Genomic DNA, 13,642 nt, shown 5'->3' with positions numbered 1-13,642 from the left:
TTGGATGGTTAAAATCTCTCACATGAATAAATAGAGCATTGGAATCTTGTCCAGTTCTAATGCTATATTTATGTTGTTTTAATCTTAGTTCGAGATTTTTACCAGTTTGACCGTAATAAACTTTATCGCAAATTTTACAAGGAATCTTACAGACACATCCATTAGCATTTTGGGGGGAATTCTTTATCAAAAGTTTTTTTACTGTATCAAGATTTTTGAATACAACTTTAATATTAAAAGTCTTAAGAAGAGAAGGCATATCAACCAAGTTTTCATGGTAAGGGAGAACCAACATATTTTTAGTTGAATAAGGCTGGTTGTCCCTTTTTGGATTGTAAAAAGTATTTCTAGCAACTTTAAAAGATTTATCAATTACATTTCTTGGGTATTTTAAATTATCTATTTCATAAATTTTGGATATTTCCTCATCCATGAACTCAGGACAACAAACTCGTAAAGCTCTCAAAAACATTGAGAAAACAGACAGTTTGACTCTATCTTGATTCGAAGAATAATAGTGGATATAGGAACAGTTATTTGTAGGTTTTCTGTAAATTTAATTATTAAGGGTAATAATGAATTCAAATTTAAAATTTACAGAAAACCTACAAATAATATATATATATATATAATATATATATATATATATATATATATATATATATATATATATATATGTCGTGCCTAATATGTAAAACTGGTTAATTAGCAAGAACTCATTTAAAATTAAGTCCATTCTAAAAAAAATTCTTGTACGTTTAAAGATCTATTTTTTTTTCATTAATGTTGATGTAAAAATTTATAATTTTGCACCAAAAGAATTTTAGAAAACTTACCTAACCTTATTATAACAACCATAATTTATTTTAGCCTAATCCAACTAAATATATTATAGATACGTTTACAGTAATTTAATACCAAACAAACACAACGAAAAATAATATATAATGTCGTGCCGAATAGGTAGAACTTGCGATCTTGGCTTAAATAGCAACGCTCATCTTGCCATATAGGACAAGTGAAAATTTGTGTATGCAATAATTTCGCCAAAATCATTCTGAACCTAACGAAAAAATATATTTGATTGTGTTTGTTTAGTACTAAATTATTGTAAACGTTTTTAAAATATATTTAGTTGGGTTAGGCTAAATAAATTGCTCTTGTTATAAGGTTAGGTAAGCTTTCTAAGATTCTTTGGTGCAAAATTAAATTTTTTTACATTAACATTAATGAAAAAAATATATATCTTTAAACGTATAAAAGAAATTTTCAGAAAGGACTTAATTTCAAATGAGTTACTGCTAATTGACCAGTTTTACATATTCGGCACGACATATATATATATATATGCAATAAGATCACAGTAAACAGGTGATTTCAGAATATGCAAAACAACCACTCTGAAAGAATAGAGAAATTCCAAGCGCTTGGAATTTCTCTATTATTTCAGAGTGGTTGTTTTGCATATATATATATATATATATATATATATATATATATATATATATATATATATATATATATATATATATATATATATATATATATATATATATATATATATATATATATATATGAGCGTGTTAGATAGGAGTGAATGGAGACGAATGATACTTGGGACCTGACGATCTGTTGGAGTGTGAGCAGGGTAATATTTAGTGAAGGGATTCAGGGAAACCGGTTATTTTCTTATAGTCGGACTTGAGTCCTGGAAATGGGAAGTACAATGCCTGTACTTTAAAGGAGGGGTTTGGGATATTGGCAGTTTGGAGGGATATGTTATGTATCTTTATACGTATATGCTTCTAAACTGTTGTATTCTGAGCACCTCTGCAAAAGCAGTGATAATGTGTGAGTGTGGTGAAAGTGTTGAATGATGAAAGTATTTTCTTTTTGGGGATTTTCTTTCTTTTTTGGGTCACCCTGCCTCGGTGGGAGACGACCAACTTGTTGAAAAAAAAAATATATATATATTATTGTGTGTGTGTGTCAAAGTTTTCAACACTGACAGTAGTAAACGAGCTTTACGTCACAATTAATAACTTCTAAAGCAAAACATTTTCGTTCATTAAACCTGAGAGGGAGACCAGGTTTAACGAGGAACGGCCATTAGTACCCCGACAACGCTGCTGGAGGCCTTTTGAAGTTCTTACAACAACGAGAAAATGATGAACTAAATTCCTTTACGTGGACGCATGATGACATTAGGCTTCCAATACACACTAATAACTGTATTCTAATACACTTTATTATACTGTATTCTAGTATAATATATTCTACTTGCATTCGTATAGTATTTTCACTGAAGCCTTGCTACTGCTAATGAAAATAAAGAGCTTTTGTTTCAAAAAAAAATTTGGTACTTAATATGTATTGATAATTGGTGGTTTTCGAGAGTAATGACCTGTACTACACACAATAGAGGGTTTTACCACCTTGTTTTAACACATAGTCTTGCAACCTTGTTGCAGTATGCTAAGGTCTTATTGACACATACAGTTTATTCTCTCGGTTTCGATTTTAAGTTTGATAGAATTGTTTGCTCTTAGGAAAATATGTGTGTCATTGCCACAAAAGGTGAAATCCTTTGTAGAGAAATGTCTCAAATTTATTTATTTTGACCTCAAACTATTTACATCCACATTTGTGTAGTTTGCTGCAACGTACGTTTTTAGAGCTTCCTGCAGCATACAATGGGTTATCAAGCGTTTGTTGCAACATGAGGCCTGGTCACAGACCGGGCCGCGGGGGCGTTGACCCCCGGAACTCTCTCCAGGTAAACTCCAGGTAAACATGTATCATGATAGCTTGTTCCACAATGTCTTATTAACATGCTGCAAAAAAAAGTCATACTAAATTTCTGAAATGTATATTAAGTTATCCAGATGTTATTGTAACGTATATTGGGTTGTCATCAGGTTGTCTCAAGATTTAAGGGTTCTTCCGTTTGTTTCACTATATAATGGATTTATGGAGAAGGAGGCCAATAATCTTAACATAATGAGCAGAGACGCTGTACCCATGTTGTGGGAGATGTCTTGAGAAATGGTAATCATCGGTGTGTTACTAGGATGTGGAAATTATATATCTGGAGCAGGAATGTAGTCTCTTAATGGCAAATTTTTAAATCACATCGGGAATACATTCAGCTATGGAGATGTTAAAATTGGGCTTAATTAAAATTAGAGTTGGTTTGTTTGTTTTTCTTCTGTGTGTGTCTTCTGGTGTGGTGTGTGCAGTATTTCTTCTTTGTCTCAATTTATTCTGTTTATTTTTGAGGTGTTGGAACAAAACAGAGCAATCTGGGCCTTGGTTTGCAGATCGTTTTCTCTTCAGCAATCGCAGTTTGAAGGTGACGTCCTGTCTCCCTTGTGTATACAAGGATGCACTCAAGGCAAGGGGTTTGACCAACACCTGGTTTCTCATCAGTAATTGGTTTATGTCTTTATTAGGAATGAGTGTCAGTTTTACAAGTATAACAGAAAATTATGTTGGTTTAATCTTATGTCTATTCTTGTAATCCTCAGTGGAAGATGATTAATTTGTTTGCCGTTTCTTTGGGTATCGGTAAAATTATCTTGTAGCAGTTTTGGTTAATATGGTAGAAACCTTCCTGAATGAAAGAATCTGGTTATCTACGCATTCTGATCTGTTGAATGGTGGAAATTTCTTGATCATAGAAGCTTGAGCCGTAAATACATAATGCTCTTAAAAACAGACTTGACACCCAAACTAATAAAAAAAAAAAAAAAAAGATTGATGCGAGTGCCTGCTACAGTCAAATCAGTTTGTTGAGTTTTCTTAACTAAAATATCTAAGAAGAGTAATTTGTTAATGATTAGCCACTCTGAATTTAATGAAAGAACTTGATGTATTGATAAAGGTTGTGAAATTGCTTCATTTGTTGTCCTAGATAGTGAAAAAGTCCAAATAACGTCATTCCAGAGTGCTTGATACCCTGCAGTAATTTACTGCTGATCAATTCCATGTCAAGATTGCATAGTACAGGGGAAGTGGACTCCCCACGCTTTTCTGCTGGAAGAATTTGTCATTAAAAGAAAAGACGCTTGAGGTCATGCAGAAAGTCATGATTAGCGGTAAAGGAAAATTGCTTTATTGGAGAGCTAAATCTTAGAATTGGAATGTTAATACAACAACTGGCTCCCTCCCTCTTTCTGATATTGTTTATGAAGTCTTCCAAAAGGATCAGAAGTGAATCAGAGAAGGACCCCATAACTGGTGAGAAATTACGAAAGTATTTGGCAAGAATATACATAAAGGAACCTTTGCACTTGGTAATAACCCCTAAATGTCTATTATTTTCGTGCGTTTTCGACAATCGAAAAAAAGGATTGTTATGAGTTGATACCTGATGAGTTTAATCAGAATGTCATAGGGTGTTTTACCTTCTATTCCCCTAACATCTTTGCTGAACTCAGCACTGATGTTGCCCAATGGATTGTTGAATAATTTCTCATAAATATTTGTAGCGTTAAATAAATTATACATCTTTTTATTATAATCTGTTAAGTTCATCAAGACATTCTTGCTACCTTCTTTAAATTAAGCAAAAAAATAACATTTATTTTTTCTTTTAAATCTTAGTAACGCTGTGTTTATCCTTTTAGTCAGATCGTTTAAATAATAACCTTTAAGACAGGAATACCTGGCTGTAGTCTTGATCACAAATTTGTCAAGATTCGAGACAGATCTAGAATTTTTTTTCTTTTTCCTTCCAACTTTTCTCTTTTTTCATCCTTCCTTGGGTATTTTTACTCTTATTTTTAGCGGTAAATGATAAATTTCCTCAAAATTCTTGAAAATCCTTTAAATATGGGAAAAAAGGTGAAATGTGGATTGTTTCAATTCATGTAACTCGAGAAAGTCTCTTCCGATCACCTTCAAAATTTCTTAGCTTTTCTACAGTAACTGTTCCATAATTCTTGGAACAGTTGGCATATGCAGCTACCAGTGACCAAAGTTGTTGAACCTATTCCCAGCATCCGAGAATGGCCTGGATAACTTCCAAAACCCTCAGTGGTGTAACTTTAAGCATTCTAACAAAATACCTCTTAATTCAGCAATGGAGAAAATTGAAATTCAAATGTAAAAATGCATATTTGCACGTTTATGTTCAAAATGTAACATTTTTATACCCTTTAAATGGTTTAAGAGATACATTGTTGATATAAAGATGGCATATACAGTACATGAGATGTGAGAGATATAAGTCTAGTACATATTGTTACGTGTTTATCACTGATTATAATGCAAAAATCTCATACAGCTCTTCAAAACTGGGGCGCATGCCCAAAATACAGCAGGCATTACCCCTCAGAACAGCAGCGCTGAGTCGCTGGAACAGAAAACCAGCTGCCCTGGGATCCCTAGTTACCCTCATATCAAATAAATTTCAGTTTACCTCTTCTGAACGGCATCAGTATTTCAACTCGTCCATTTTTTTCTCCCTAGTAATATGAAGACACCTCTTCCCTCATCAGATTCAAAATTTTAATGCTTGTGTAGGGTAACAAGGACCAGATTCTAGGAATAATTTGCATGCACAGGTGCCCTATGAACCAAGTATTATTGACCCCATTTCCCGCATTCTGCAATGGCTCGCATAACTTTCATGAACCTCAGTTGCGTAAATTCGAAGGTTCTAAACAAGATACCTCTTAATTTGGTGATGGTGGAGAGTGAAATTTTGATTTCTATTTATTTATTTTGATCTCTATATATGTGTCTGCCTCTTCTGAATGGCTGTAGTATTTAATGGCTGATGAGTCTTAAGGCCAGGACAGTACCCATTCAGTTTAGAATGTGTGCAATAAATATTTAAAATTTGGTATCTTTGGAATTTTCAGCAAATTAGATCATCAGAAACATAAAATATTTGTTCCATTACAAGACTTTAAAGAATTCAAAACTAATACAGCTGCCAAAAAAAAAATCGAAAAGTATTGAAGACAAGGATTTCTATATTGTTTTCAAATTTCCTGAGTCGAGTGAGCATTAAATATTTCACGGCGTGATGCCAGAGCCATCCACGATTTAACTATAGTTTTTTTTATCCCATCTAAGTCTTAGACTCCTAGTCTCAGAATGCCTTATACTGTGTTAAATTTTCAAATCCTGCTCAATTGTTACTAGGTGAAGGTTCGTAGAGGAATTGACATATTCAAGTGCTCTCTGCCTAAATTTTTAAAGATCATTTCCTTAATGTATTTCCATGAAATTTGTTTAAAGATCTTTTCATGAGCTTCACAGTTTCAGGTGTCATTGAGTGATTGATTTATTATTATTATTGGTTATAGATTCACAAATGCATTCATAGGCAAATGGTAGTGGTGGTGATGCTGGTGGTGATTGTGGTGATGTGATGGTGACAGTGATCGTGGTGGTCATAGTAGTGGTGAAGGACACATTCATATGTTTTCATATACATACAGTGTTGTGTACATATATAAATACAAAAATACATAAATGCCTACATACCTTCATGGCATCAATACATATGCACTCACACATATATACATACATATACTAGAGTGAACACAAATGTCAACATGTTCACATTAAACATGTACCCATGTATACATATACAGTATACATGGAAACATACAACAATACACATACACATGTTTACATATATATAATTATAATAATATTGATACTCAAGGAAGGAGGGGAGACTCTCCTCACGTTCCATCACCGCCCCGTCGACGGGAAGGAAGGAGGGGAGTCGCACCTCATCTTCGCTGTCCTCCCATGGAAGAGAGAAAAGGCACCTCACTTTCATCACCATCCCGTGGTAGGGAAGGGAAGGGAGGCACCTCATCTTCGTCACCATCAGTTAGCGAAGCCTTGAGAATCTTGTTGCCCAACTCCTCGCAACGTAATAAAATGTTATCTTAATTGACAATTTCATATAAGGCTTGGCACGGCTATTCGTCACCTGTGACCGTCGTTAGTGAATTGTAAACTGGTATTTTGGGCAGCGTAGCATGACCATCATGTCTTATAATGGGTCCTTTACTGCCTAAAAAAAACCTACTAGCTATGAACCGAGAAAAATCTATACATGCATATCTGCTGACTTCCATGAAAATTTGAAATAAATATATATATATATATATATATATATATATATATATATATATATATATATATATATATATATATATATATATATATATATATATATATATATATAATGTCGTGCCAAATAGATAAAATTGGTGAATTAGCAGAGCTCACTTAAAATTAGGTTTTCTAAAAAATTTTCTTATACGTTTAAAGATATATTTTTTCATTTATGTTAATGTAAAAATTAGAAATTTTGTACCAAAGGAACCTTAGTCTATTATAACAGGTGCAATTTAATTTAGCCTAATCCAACTAAATATATATTAGATAGGTTTACAATAATTTAGTAGTAAACAAATACAATGAAATGTATGTTTTTCTTTAGGTTCGGAATTATTTTTTGTGAAATTATTGCATACACAAATTTTCGCTTGCTTATTCGGCAAGAAGAGCGTTGATAAATTAGACACATGCGCAACTCTTGGGTATCTTTATTGAGGAAACGTTTCGCCACACAGTGGCTTCATCAGTCCATACGTAGGAGAAACTTGAAGAACAGGAGGAGAATGAGGTAATCAGTCCCTCAACCTTGAGTCGATGTGTTCAGTCCATCAATCTTGAATAGAATACGGCATATCAGCGGAGAAGCAGCTTATAAACCGTATGGCAGGAGAAAGGTGCAGCAGTCATAGGTCGTGTCACATTTGTTCAATGTGGAAGTAGGTCGTGCCCAAGAATTAGGCAAGCGAAGAATTCCTAAGTATTAAGATCCCAAGAAGTTGCAGTGTCTGACAGATTTGTAGATGAATGGTTCAGAGAACCGACATGTTGATAAATTAGACACATGCGCAACTCTTGGGTATCGCTGATATGCCGTATTCTGTTCAAGATTGATGGACTGAACACATCGACTCAAGGTTGAGGGACTGATTACCTCATTCTCCTCCTGTTCTTCAAGTTTCTCCTACGTATGGACTGATGAAGCCACTGTGTGGCGAAACGTTTCCTCAATAAAGATACCCAAGAGTTGCGCATGTGTCTAATTTATCAACATGTCGGTTCTCTGAACCATTCATCTACAAAGAAGAGCGTTGCTATTTAAGCCAAAATCGCAAGTTTTATCTATTCGGCAACACACACACACACACACACACACATACAGTGAGTGAGCTAGATACCTCAAAGGCAATGGGGCCAGATAACATCTCCCCATGGGTATTGAGAGAGGGAGCAGAGGCGCTATGTGTACCCCTAACAACAATATTCAATACATCTATCGAAACAGGAAGATTGCCTGAGGCATGGAAGACAGCAAATGTAGTCCCAATCTTTAAAAAAGGAGACAGACATGAAGCATTAAACTACAGACCAGTGTCACTGACATGTATAGTATGCAAAATCATGGAGAAGATTATCAGGAGAAGAGTGGTGGAACACCTAGAAAGGAACGATCTCATCAACGGCAGCCAACATGGTTTCAGGGACGGGAAATCCTGTGTCACAAACCTACTGGAGTTCTATGACATGGTGACAGCAGTAAGACAAGAGAGAGAGGGGTGGGTGGATTGCATTTTCTTGGACTGCAAGAAAGCGTTTGACACAGTTCCACACAAGAGATTGGTGCAAAAACTGGAGGACCAAGCAGGGATAACAGGGAAGGCACTACAATGGATCAGGGAATACTTGTCAGGAAGACAGCAGCGAGTCATGGTACGTGGCGAGGTGTCAGAGTGGGCACCTGTGACCAGCGGGGTCCCGCAGGGGTCAGTCCTAGGACCAGTGCTGTTTCTGGTATTTGTGAACGACATGACGGAAGGAATAGACTCTGAGGTGTCCCTGTTTGCAGATGACGAAGTTGATGAGAAGAATTCACTCGATCGAAGACCAGGCAGAACTACAAAGGGATCTGGAGAGGCTGCAGACCTGGTCCAGCAATTGGCTCCTGGAGTTCAATCCCACCAAGTGCAAAGTCATGAAGATTGGGGAAGGGCAAAGAAGGCCGCAGACGGAGTACAGTCTAGGGGGTCAGAGACTACAAACCTCACTCAAGGAAAAAGATCTTGGGGTGAGTATAACAACAGGCACATCTCCTGAAGCGCACATCAACCAAATAACTGCTGCAGCATATGGGCGCCTAGCAAACCTCAGAACAGCATTCCGACATCTTAATAAGGAATCATTCAGGACCCTGTACACCGTGTATGTAAGACCCATATTGGAGTATGCGGCACCAGTTTGGAACCCACACCTAGCCAAGCACGTGAAGAAACTAGAGAAAGTGCAAAGGTTTGCAACAAGACTAGTCCCAGAGCTAAGAGGTATGTCATACGAGGAGAGGTTAAGGGAAATCAACCTGACGACACTGGAGGACAGGAGAGATAGGGGGGACATGATAACGACATACAAAATACTGAGAGGAATTGACAAGGTGGACAAAGACAGGATGTTCCAGAGATTGGACACAGTAACAAGGGGACACAGTTGGAAGCTGAAGACACAGATGAATCACAGGGATGTTAGGAAGTATTTCTTCAGCCACAGAGTAGTCAGTAAGTGGAATAGTTTGGGAAGCTATGTAGTGGAGGCAGGATCCATACATAGCTTTAAGCAGAGGTATGATAAAGCTCACGGCTCAGGGAGAGTGACCTAGTAGCGATCAGTGAAGAGGCGGGGCCAGGAGCTCGGACTCGACCCCCGCAACCTCAACTAGGTGAGTACAACTAGGCGAGTACGTACACACACACACACACACACACACACACACACACACACACACAAATATATATATATATATGCGTGTGTGTGTGTGTGTGTATAATAGTATTTTACAATGCCACTAAAGAAAATAAAAATTTAAGGAGTGCGGGACTCCATTCTTGTGGGCACACATGCAAGGAACGTTGGCTGCTGCTACGAAACACGTGTAAATAATCCTCCCGACCGTACAACTCACTGGTTTTCTAATGCTGCAACTGTTGCCTCCCCTATCATACTTTATAGTTAGAACCGACACCACACGCGGCTCACGATAACGAGATCCACGATAACGTGTTGCACTATGACGGGATCAACGATTACGTGATTTTATTTCCGTCGTACTTTTTTTTTTATCGCGATTACTTATCAAATAGAAACCATTCAGAAAAAACAGCACGACTAGTTTATCATATAACTATCTTTGTTACAAGTCTTATAGCTGACAAATCATGTATATATAAAGGAGTCCCAGCATCTTGTATATATATTTGCTTATTAAGCTTCCGTTCAGTGATACATCATGATAAAGTTCTTTTGAGTGATACTTCGTTATAAGAACATAAGAACATAAGAAAGGAGGAACACTGCAGCAGGCCTGTTGGCCCATACTAGGCAGGTCCTTTACAATTCATCCCACTAACAAACATTTGACCAACCCAATTTTCAATGCCACCCAAGAAACAAGCTCCGATGTGCAAGTCCCTCTCAAATCCAACTCCTCCCACTCATGTACTTATCCAACCTAAATTTGAAACCACCCAAAGTCCCAGCCTCAATAACCCAACTAGGTAGACTGTTCCACTCATCAACTACCCTATTTCCAAACCAATACTTTCCAATGTCCTTTCTAAATCTAAAGTCCTTTCTAAATTTCTAAATTATGATATAGATCCCTTGAAAGCTCACCATAGATGATACATTAGGTGAACATTATAGAAAAATGTTGGCTACATTTTTTAGTCTTTTACTAATATTGGGTTAATCGTAAACACAATTTTTCTCCATAAGTGATGTAATTAGATTAATTTTCATTATAAACGTAGCAATATTTGAGTGTTGCAACAGCCAAGGCTGGATATTATCACCAAACAGGTCAACTACTTGGTTTTGAAGTGCACTTCTTTATTGGAGATGTAAAACAAATTCTCTCAGTCTAAGGCAAGTAGGTAGAGCTGAATCTTTAAGAAGGGATCCAAAATTTTAGTGGAGGAGGGGAATAAAAATGGTTATTTTAAGTGACGAAAATGTATTTTGAACTACTTCGACATTTGCTTCTAGCAGTTCTTTTACAAATGCATTTCTCTCAGCTGACATATAGAACTTATTAAAAATGCAAATAATTCCAGTTGAGGTAAACGGAGGCCCAAAACTGGGCAGGTAGTGCATCCCCTTTCTTCCCTCTCAGTTTCACCTGGTGACTCCCCTTTCTTGCCCCTCCCTTTCGCCCAGTGCCTCCTCGTGGTTAAGGGCCTGTCTCGGTGTCAAATCTCAAAAAAAAAAAAAAAAATCTAAGACCCTAAGTGTGGTTCTGAGTCACCTTGATCAATGACTGTGTGACCTGGAGCCTGGGCCGTGACTCTGGCTGCTGCTCCACCAAGCAGTGGCTAATGCATGAAACGTGTCTCCCTGATTCTTCTCCCGCACACCCGAATTTTTATGTCCATATTTTATGAGCGCTCATTCTCTAAACTGTCGCTTTTGTGGCAGCCGGGCAAGCAAGAAAGAGGACGACAATACAAGGAGGGGAAGGATTATGTCGAGGCTGGGAGATGGTGATGGCTCACACTACTGGTGTGGGTGAAGGTAGTGGTTATCACACTACTAATGTGGGTGAAGGTAGTGGTTATCACACTTCAGGTGTGGATGAAGGTAGTGGTCATCACACTACTGATGTGGGTGAAGGCAGTGGTCATCACACTACTGGTGTGGGTGAAGGTAGTGGTTATCACACTACTGGTGTGGGTGAAGGTAGTGGTCATCACACTGCTGATGTGGGTGAAGGTAGTGGTCATAACACTCCTGGTGTGGGTGAGGTAGTGGTTATTACACTACTGGTGAGGGTTCGACAGTCATCACCACACTGCTGGTAAAGGTTCGACAGTCGTCACCACACTGCTGGTATAGGTTCGACAGTCATCACCACATTGCTGGTATAGGTTCGACAGTCATCACCACACTGCTGGTATAGGTTCGACAGTCATCACCACACTGCTGGTATAGGTTCGACAGTCGTCATCACACTGCTGGTGTGAGTTCGACAGTCGTCACCACACTGCTGGTGTGAGTTCGACAGTCGTCACCACACTGCTGGTGTGAGTTCGACAGTCGTCACCACACTGCTGGTGTGGGTGAAGGTAGTGGTCATCACACTGCTGGTTTGGGTTCGACAGTCGTCACCACACTGCTGGTGTGGGTTCGAAAGTCGTCACCACACGGCTGGTGTGGGTTTGACAGTCGTCACCACACTGCTGGTGTGGGTTCGATAGTCGTCACACACTACTGGTGTGGGTAAAGGTAGTGGTCATCACACTGCTGATGTGGGTGAAGGTAGTGGTCATAACACTCCTGGTGTGGGTGAGGTAGTGGTTATTACACTACTGGTGAGGGTTCGACAGTCATCACCACACTGCTGGTAAAGGTTCGACAGTCGTCACCACACTGCTGGTATAGGTTCGACAGTCATCACCACACTGCTGGTATAGGTTCGACAGTCATCACCACATTGCCGGTATAGGTTCGACAGTCATCACCACACTGCTGGTATAGGTTCGACAGTCATCACCACACTGCTGGTATAGGTTCGACAGTCGTCATCACACTGCTGGTGTGAGTTCGACAGTCGTCACCACACTGCTGGTGTGAGTTCGACAGTCGTCACCACACTGCTGGTGTGAGTTCGACAGTCGTCACCACACTGCTGGTGTGGGTGAAGGTAGTGGTCATCACACTGCTGGTTTGGGTTCGACAGTCGTCACCACACTGCTGGTTTGGGTTCGACAGTCGTCACCACACTGCTGGTGTGGGTTCGACAGTCGTCACCACACTGCTGGTGTGGGTTCGACAGTCGTCACCACACTGCTGGTGTGAGTTCGACAGTCGTCACCACACTGCTGGTGTGGTTCGACAGTCGTCACCACACTGCTGGTGTGGGTTCGACAGTCGTCACTGCACTGCTGGTGTGAGTTCGACAGTCGTCACCACACTGCTGGTGTGAGTTCGACAGTCGTCACCACACTGCTGGTGTGGTTCGACAGTCGTCACCACACTGCTGGTGTGGTTCGACAGTCGTCACCACACTGCTGGTGTGGTTCGACAGTCGTCACCACACTACTGGTGTGGGTTCGACAGTCGTCACCACACTGCTGGTGTGGGTTCGACAGTCGTCACCACACTGCTGGTGTGGGTTCGACAGTCGTCACCACACTGCTGGTGTGGGTTCGACAGTCGTCACCACACTGCTGGTGTGGGTTCGACAGTCGTCACCACACTGCTGGTGTGGGTTCGACAGTCGTCACCACACTGCTGGTGTGGGTTCGACAGTCGTCACCACACTGCTGGTGTGGGTTCGACAGTCGTCACCACACTGCTGGTGTGGGTTCGACAGTCGTCACCACACTGCTGGTGTGGGTTCGACAGTCGTCACCACACTGCTGGTGTGGGTTCGACAGTCGTCACCACACTGCTGGTGTGGGTTCGACAGTCGTCACCACACTGCTGGTGTGGGTTCGACAGTCGTCACCACACTGCTGGTGTGGGTTCGATAGTCGTCACCACACTGCTGGTGTGGGTTCGATAG

Source organism: Cherax quadricarinatus, chromosome 27, assembly GCF_038502225.1.
Source record: "Cherax quadricarinatus isolate ZL_2023a chromosome 27, ASM3850222v1, whole genome shotgun sequence".
Taxonomy (NCBI): Eukaryota; Metazoa; Arthropoda; class Malacostraca; order Decapoda; family Parastacidae; genus Cherax; species Cherax quadricarinatus.
This window is presented reverse-complemented; position numbering follows the sequence as displayed.